The sequence below is a fragment of the Echinops telfairi genome, unplaced genomic scaffold (genome assembly GCF_000313985.2).
Source record: "Echinops telfairi isolate 266 unplaced genomic scaffold, ASM31398v2 ScPeMD7_7473;HRSCAF=8511, whole genome shotgun sequence".
Lineage (NCBI taxonomy): Eukaryota > Metazoa > Chordata > Mammalia > Afrosoricida > Tenrecidae > Echinops > Echinops telfairi.
Genome location: NW_022111377.1, coordinates 984493 through 993587, shown reverse-complemented (window position 1 = coordinate 993587; position 9095 = coordinate 984493).

The window sequence follows — 9095 nt, the reverse complement described above, 5'->3', positions numbered from 1 at the left end:
GGATGTGCTCCAGTCTCTCCTCCTCCCCAGTCATCTTCTCCTGTGTGCTCTGGTCAGATATATCCTTCTCCCGAAGCTGCAGATTCAGTGCCATCCTTTGAAATAAATTCTTCACGGCTGGGGGATGGTGGGGTGGGGTTGGGATGTTTTCTTGATGTGCACTTACCCTTTATATAAAACTCTCTCTATACATGAGTTTCTGTGGATTTGTTTCTCTAAGTACCCAGACTAACACAGAGGCTTTGACATGTAGCGGGACAACCCCTAGTTCTGCCTCTAGCTACCTAACACTCCCACCCTCGTGAATCCTTGATCAATTATATACTGTTATTATTATTTTGGGTCGTACAGGGTCCGTTGTCAAGAAAGAATTCTAATTTGAGTTTCCTAAGAGGAATACAGTCAATCTGGCGGTAGCTTTGTACTAGACATTTGGCTTCTTCTGGTCTTCACGTGGTGAGATGTTTCTATCGTCATTGGGAACGTTCCACAAACTTGACACTGTGATATTAGCTTGCAGTCAGAGGGAGTCGACAGAGGGTTTGAGGGTTGTTTCTTGTGATCCGCCTGTTCAAGATTTTGGGGTCCGTGTTCTGTCTGGTGGGGATGAGCTAGGGGACTTTGAGAGGGGCCTGGTGCTTGGACAGCATCTTCAGGCGCTTCTGAACCCCAGCCGCACACCTCTGATTCCACCCCAACCCCCAGATGCAGATCTTCCCACACCTCCGAGCCCGTGGAGACTCACTGGCCGCCTGAAAGCTACAGATCCGTCGTGAGACCGTGCACCGGGAAGGAAGAAAGCGTAGTTTCCGCCCTGCCTCTGCACGGTCCTCGTTGCGTTGTGTGTTGTTTTTATAAGTAAGCCCGACATTGCAATCTTGGCAGGGAGAGTTCACGGAGACCCTGGCTGACCCTTCTCAAAGCAAAACAAACACACACAACCAGCGAGCGTGGGCACTCACCCTCAGTTCCTCCCTGCTCTTCGAAACCAGTCTGTGTGTGATCACACCCGTTAACATTGCCTTAGGAGCCCTTCAGACAGGAGGCCGTCCCGGGAGTATAGGGCCATCAACTTCTGGTGAGCGCTTTTGCTCTCAGATAATGAAAGGTAGTTATTAACATTTGTTTTCACTTGTTTTCCATGAACGTCTTTCCCAATTTTTCTTTTGGATTTTGTGATTGGGGACATCTCCATCCATATGTATGAATTGCACTTTGGTGTGTTGGGCTGCCATCCGAAAGGCCAACGGTTCGAAACCACAGAGCCTCTCCTTAGGAGAAAGATGAAGCTTTCTACTACCAAACAGTTCCAGTCTGGAAAACCTTTGCTGTAGGGTCACTAGAAATCAGAATCCACTCCACAGCCCCCAGGGGATTTTGTTTGTTTTATTTTGTCATTAGGCTCAATGGAAAATGTATCACAAACTATTTTTTGTTTTCTCCCCCCCCCCCCCCTTAATTAGGAAGTATAAGCTCAGGCGGTTTTCTTAAACTAGTAGAAAGTGGTGGAAATGCTGCCTTTCACAAAATACAGAAGGTGGGAAGCTGCTGAAGGAATTCACCACAAGATGGCACCAAGCATTTGGTAGTTAACATAAAGGCACACTTTGTACCCCATTGGGAGAAATTTGGACTTTCTACCCCCTGTAATGAGTTGAGTTATAGTTTCCAAAACCTCTACCTTGTCCAATGGGGTCACCATGAGTTGGGATGGACTCAAAGACAGTGAGTTTGGCTTGTTTTTGTACACAATATTCATCTTACACTAGACCTTCAGACTTAGGAGTAGGCTGACAATTCTACTGGCAAAGCTGGTAATACTGCCCACACACCAACAGGACTCGGTCTGGCTACGTGAGTCCTGAGTGACTCAGGTCTTCCTCACATTCTTTATTTGGACTTCACCTTTCAGCCAAGCTTCTTGAGCAATGTGCCATTCACTAGCCTGCAGTTACTGAACCTATTTTGAGGAGAAAGAAGATGGCTTAGTTGAATTGGCCTCTGAAAACATTCGCTAAGATTTCCTCGCTGTTCCTGATGGAAAGAGTGGGAGGGTCCCATGATGCACTCTGTTGGGTTTCATTGTTGGGGATCTGTTTCCCTGCCAAACCCTTGGCTTCCTTCGTTTCTTGGTGGAAGATCAGCAGTGGAGCTAGAAAAAGCCTGTGGGGTTGGGAGGAACTCATTTCAGAAAATTTCAGAGGTTCGGTCTCAACCGAACTCCAAGGCTGCCCGATGGCCATTTGCTTCACACAAGAGAGCAAATCTACTTTTCCATTCTCTGTTCAGATCCTGGATAATTGGATGGTTTAGAAATTAAAGAGCTTCCGCCCTCACATGGTTGTGAGCACTTGGAAAGATGGCCATGGGAAAGGGTGTGGCCTTTTGTACGTGTGTGCAGAATGGAGTGCGAGCGTGTGTGCCTGAGGTTAAAGAGGACTGCCCTAGGACTGCCCGGTTGCCATGTAAGGAGGTAAATATTTGCAAAGCACCTCCTTCTCCTCTGGTTTGGGGACCAGTGTCTGCTGGTAAGATATAAGCTCGGTGAGGAAAGAAGCCTCCACAGTTGTTATCTCCCTCTTGCGGCAGAGTTCATGGGCTCTGACACAATCTCTGGAGAGAAGGGTGGCCCACCAGTTCTTACCGTGCTCTCTCAACAGGCACGGGGACACTCTGAGGGCCCAAACCAATGGGCCATGGGTATGAGACAGGGGACAAGAGATAGGGCCCCCGGTTTGTCGCTGATGACAACTGCCTACAGTTTTACTACTTCCTGAGGGGCTCATGGAATAGAACACATTGAGAGGCAGACTAGCTAACCCCCTTGCTTCCGAGGGGTGCAACACTAAAATGTCATGGACGTGGAAGGAGATGGGAACCAGTCTTCTTACACAAGGATGTTCTGTGTCGTAGGAGGACATACTTTACTAAGTAGCTTAAGGTGGAGGTAAGCCCTCCACTCCCATTCTGCCACAATCCTAAAGGCGTGCTGAGCTAATAACAACATGCTGACTCACTGCCTTCCAGCTATTTGATAGTGGGTACACGACTGTGGGGCTTATAGTACATAGCTAGGGATGAGAGCGAAGAAGCCGAGTTATCAGAAACACTCTCGTGTTCTTTCCCTTTGGGTAAAGAGGTGAAGACTGTAGAAATTGTGAGCAGTTATGAGCCAATTTGAGCACTATGTGTCCTTATGCTGCCCGGGTGAAGGAGCGATACTGGAAGAACTTCTCAAGGAAACATGTCACACCCCGAGATTCATATGAAAGGACACCCTCAGAGTCCCTCAGCTCATCATTCCCAGCCTGGTTGTCTCTTCCCACCAGACCCCCGCATGTCATCATGGTAATCGTCCATCCTGGATTCTCAAACACTTTCCAGTTTTAAGTATTCTGTCCTTTTCTTCTGGTAGATCAATTCTTTTGTCTGTCAGATCTCATGCCCTGACTTTTGGTTCAGAAAATTAGTCCCCAGAGACTTAGAGACGTCGAGGTCAGCAGCATTTTCCTTCCGGAGAAGAGGATCAGACACGTCCCACTTGGGAAATTGTAGGTCAAAGGCTAAGAATTGCTTTGTGGCAATCCCAGTGGGATGCCCTCGGAGATGCCGAAGTGAACAGCAGCTGTCGGAGAAAACAAGGGGGATTAGCATCCTTGCTCAAGGAGGTAATATTTTCAGAGTGCTTCGAGCATCCTCTACAAAGTTAAGTGTGAATAGATTCATAGAAACAGGAAGTCTATATTCTGGCCCTAGAATCCTACTGCTTGACAGAAGCCTCTCTAGATTGGCCGTTGAAGGCCCATGTCTTTAATTTTACCAGAGTTTCCAGGGGTAATTATTTCATGAGTTGTAAACTTTCTGAGTTCCTACATACAGGTTTTTCTTCTTCTAAACATTATTTTGTGGTTGCTATTGACAATATATATATGCAACATCAGTATACATTAACTTACCATTTTCTATGTGTATATTTTTTATCTATTTATTTCTATGTGTACAATTGAATGACATCGACAGCCCTCTTTGAATTGCGCAATCATTCTCACACTCCTTTCCCCAGTTGTTTCTCCCTCAATATAAACTGCCCCCTGAAACCTAACCTTTCAAATTGCTGCTATACTTTGATTTTCATGTGGAGAGTTCTTGAAAGACAATAATAGTACTCAACATGGATTTTAAAAATTAGTTCAGCTAAACTATGGCTTGGTTTTAAGATAACCTTAGGGGCTCTCTTTGGTGTCGGGTCTAACGATGCTCTCAGGCAATAGTTTCAGAGGTTCATCCAGCCTCCATGGCTCCAGAAGGTCTACCATGCCCTATGACCTGCTTGGACAGATGGAGTGGGGCAGGGGGTTTGAGTGTGGGGCAGCTAACTGCAAGGTCAGCCGTTTGAAACTACCAGCTGCCCCAGAGGAGAATGATGAGGCTCTCTCCTTCCATAAACCCTGATAGCCTCAGAACCACACAGGGACTTTTTATACAGTTCCTGTGAGTCAGAATTGACTCAGGGCAGTTTTATTTTTTTCCTTTTGGTTTATGGTTATTCTGTTTAATTTTTTGAGGAAACCATTAAACTGACCGGCTTTTCCTCAATGGCTGTACTTTTTTGCATTTCCAAGAGCGGTGTATAAAGATTCCAGTTTTCCCACCTCAATAGCATTTGTTATTTTCTGCATGTGTGTTGCCCCCGTCCACCACCACTCCCCCGCCCCATCCCCAGCCCCAAATGTTTGGGGCACATCTTTGTTAACATAAACATCTATGTATTCAAACCTACCTTTTACAAATTGCAAACGTTTTCAATATTTCCTATAGATTTCAAAAAGATTTATAATAAAATGTAAATACATTAAAAAAAAAGATTTATAAGCTCAGTAACACCAAGGAGTAGTTCTACCCTGTCCTGCTGGGTTACTATGAGTTGGGATGTCTCATAGCAGTGAGTTTGGGAGTTTGGTTTGGTTGTTTCTGATGGCTCATGATGCTGACGGGACCCTATGGCATAGTGGTTACGCATTGGGCTGCTAACTGTGAGGTCATTAGTTTGATACCACCAGCTGCTTCTCGGGAGAAAGATGGGGCTTTCTACTCTCCAAAGAGCTACATCTTGGAGACTCACAGGGGCAGGGGCAGTTCTATTCTGTCCTATGAGTCACTATGAATCGATATTGACTCATTGGTGGTGAGTTTGGGTTTTTTTTAGTGATGCTGAGCACCTTTTTATGTCTTTGGTGAAATGTCTAGTCTACTCTTTCCCCCAGTTTATGATTGGGTGATTTGTCTTTTTGTTGTTAAGTTGCCAAAGATTTATATACATTTTGGTTAATATATTCTTGTCAAGTATATGGTTTCGAAAGACAGCCTCCCAGTTGGGAGCTTATCTATTTCTTTTTTGTTGTTGTTAAATCTTTGATGACCAAAAAAACTTTAAAATTTTCTGAGTTTCTATTTATGTTGTCTTTTGCTGTTTGTGATTTTGTCATTTTATTAGATATCCCTTGTTAAAAGCTAGATCTGACAGCCTTGCCTTAACTTTTTCGTCTTAGACTTTTATGGTTTTAATTTGTATATTTAGATCCTTAATCCATTTTGAGTGTTTTTGTGTATGGTGTATCCACATGGAAACCAAGTTTTCTCAGTAACATTTATTAAAGAGATTCTTCTTTAATTTTGCTCCTATGGAGCAAGTGAACTTAGCACCCTTCTCAAAAATCCGTTGGTCATAGATCTATAGGCTTATTTTTAGACTCTCAGTTCTATTCTAGTGGTCTATGCATCTATTATTATGCCAATACCTGGTTGTATGTGTCAACTACTGTAACTGTATCATGTATTTCAAAATCAGGTAATATGAGGTCTCTTCCTGTTTTCTGCTCTTTCAACATAGCTTTAACTCTTCAAGGCCTCTTGTCATTTTGTATAAAGCCAAGGAGTTGCTTCTCTATTTCTGTAAAGAAAGCTTTTGGAATTTTGATTGGTATCGATCAAATAAAATCTACAGGTGGCTTTGAGGGATGCAGATATCTTAACGATATTAAGTCTTCTAATCTATGAGCATGGAATATATTTTTTTAAATTTATTTTTCTTTAATGTTTCATTTCATAGTTTTTATTGTATAAGTTCTTCACACTTAGTTTTATATCCTTTGGACCTGTTATCAGGAGAGACCAGTCCCTGCAAATGGACATCATGCTTGGTAAAGTAGAATGCCAGCAAACCAGAGGAAGACCCTCCACAAGTTGAACAGACACAATGGTTGCAACAATTATGAGGATGTCACCGGACTGGGAAATATTTTGTTGTGTTTACACAGGGTCACTATAAATCAGAACTAGGCATACCTAACCGTATTAGTTTATTGTGTCAACCTGGCCAATAAACACATATGGGGTTAATTGAAGGGTGGAGAGATAAATGGCTTGGTGAGCCTCACCTTTCAGGTTCTCGGGTCTCTTGCTTTGTGATGGTCGGACCAGGGTGCAGCTGCCTTAGCCAGTTCCTGCTTCAGCTGGCAAGGCTCACTTCCTGCAAGACATCCCCAAGGAGAAGCCACATGGAGCTACCCTGATGCAGCCCTGGGTGCTGGAGCATCCGTGTGGAGACCCCTGCCAGTGCTGAGATGCTTACCGACATATGGGTTACTGGGTTAATGTTGGACTTGTGGGCTTGGGCAGCACTGGGTTGTGGTGTTTTCTTGATGTGCACTTACCTTTTACATAAAACTCTCTCTTATACATATGAGATTCTGTGGATTTGTTTCTCTAATGTACCCAGACTAACACACTGACCTAACTATCTAACCTGAAGTCCTTCAAAATTCCTGGTTAGATTTATTCTTAGGTATTTTATGTCATGGAATGGAATTATGAATGGAATTTCCCTTTCAGATTTCTATATTGTTGTATAGAATCCCAACTGGGTTTTGGTTGTTGATCTTGAACCCTGCAACTTGGCCAAATTTCTCTGTTAGCTCTAGTTTTCTTGTAGACTCTACCAGATTTTCTAAATATAGGATTACATTATTTATGAATAGAAAAACTTTAGTTCTTCATATCCAATCTGTATACCTTTTGTATCTTTTTCTTGTCTTATTTCTCTGGCCTGGTCTTCTAAGAAATATTGAATAGAAGTGGTAGAGCAGACGGCATTGTCTTATACGTGGTTTCAAAGGAAAAACTCAATCATTCTCCATTAAGTCTCATCTTGGCCGTTGACTTTTTAATGCATGTCTTTGTGTCCCTTCACATTTGATTTATCATTTGAATGGGTGTAGACCTCTAAAATAAGTTCCCATAAAAAGCTTGGGCACAAGGCTTCATTGTTTTTGAGCATAATTTATTCTTCACTTTAAAACATTTGTATGTTTAGTCAATTTCTTTCAGTCATCAAACATCTGCCCCTTCTATTTACTTCTGTGTCTTAAGAAAACCATTTCCTCATAACCAGAGTGGGTCATAACTTGTTGCTAGAACTCCCTTTGAGAGAGTTAAGTTGATTCAAGAGGATCAAACAGCTATTCTCAGGGAGAAAAGCCTTTAATCTTCAGGGCTAGGAGCTGGAAGTGGGCCTTTCTTGGCATTTGTGACTCATGAAGAACCCCAAAACCCAAAGATCAATTTGCTCTTGTTGGGCTCCAAACTGTATCGGCTGAATACTAGTGTGACCCCTGAAATCTAGCACTTAGACATCATCGTAGCTAACCTGGGGACCACTTTAGGGTCACTATGAATCAGAATTGATTCTATGGCACTAAGTTTGGTTTTGACTTTTGGGAACCACAGAGTTTTTACTGGGTCCCAGAGAACAGATATGAATTGTCAACATCTAAATCTAAGAAATGCCTGCAAATCCCTCCCCACCTCCCCAAGTTTTATTGGGTTGCCTGATAGGAGACAGCTAGGTTATTTAGCTGCCAGTATGAGGGAAAAGAGTACTATAATTAATTTTCTTAGCCAGAGATGGTAGCTGATGATGCTTGCCCTCTTGAAGAGATCACTGAAGATATGGGTGCTTATAGCAAAGTGTGGTGAAGAAACCAGATGGTGCCTGGCTATCAAAAAGAATAGCATCTGGGGTCTTTAAAGGCTTGTCTTTAAACAAGCAACCATCTAAGCGAGGCATCAACTAAGTTCACAGAAGCACACCAGGCTCTGTTTCCAAGGATTGTAAATAATAAAATTCAAATATAAAGGAGGGAATGGTATCAGAGCCTAAACTGTGAACACCTGACAATGCATCTGCAGGGTTCACACATTGATTAAGTCTCCAGTGAATTCCCTCTGACCATAGATCAAGTGTGTTAGGAGAGAGCTTTATATCAAAGAACAATTGAGAAAATATCCCATCCCAGTCTAGATCAAGTCTACAATTCTGATATTAGCCCATATGTCTGATACTAGTCCATAAATTTCTCTTTAGACTTACATAGCACATGCACAGATCAGAAAGTCTCGTTGATCCAATGGCAGTGGAAGCATCTCCAGGGCTCTGACTGCCATCAGCGTGACTCCATGTGACTAGTCAACAGGAATGTGAAACAGAGAGAAGGAGAGAGAGAGAAAGAGTGGCCCACCTCTTCTGATGACAGAATCGAGAGACAGGAAGTTCCCAGAATCCTCATGAGAAGGCCATGCCCACAAGGAGGGGTCATCAGGCTGTGACCTGATTGACAGGCTAGACTCCACCCTTTCATTCTTTTGTCAAGTTGACATGAAATTGTGTAATGACCACACCAGGGATGTGAATAGCCTTCTTATCAGACAGAGAGCACTGTAAAGTTGATGAGGTAGATACAGTTGGGTTAACATATAATATCATTTGATCTCCCCTTTGACCTGTTTCGAAGTTGTTTCATTGAAAGAAAGGAAGAAAAAGTGAAGGGGCCTTGCCACGTGGATCAAGCCTCTAGCGAATCCCCTCTGACCATAGAGCAGGGGTGTGAACAGCCCTGCTGCCCTGCAGAGTGCATTGCAAAGTGGATTGTGGCAGATGTCGTTAGATTAAAATTAAACAGCTTATCATTTGATCTCTCCTTGGACCCATTTTAAATTTGTTCTAGTTTTTAACATTTTCTATTTCTTTTCAATTGAAG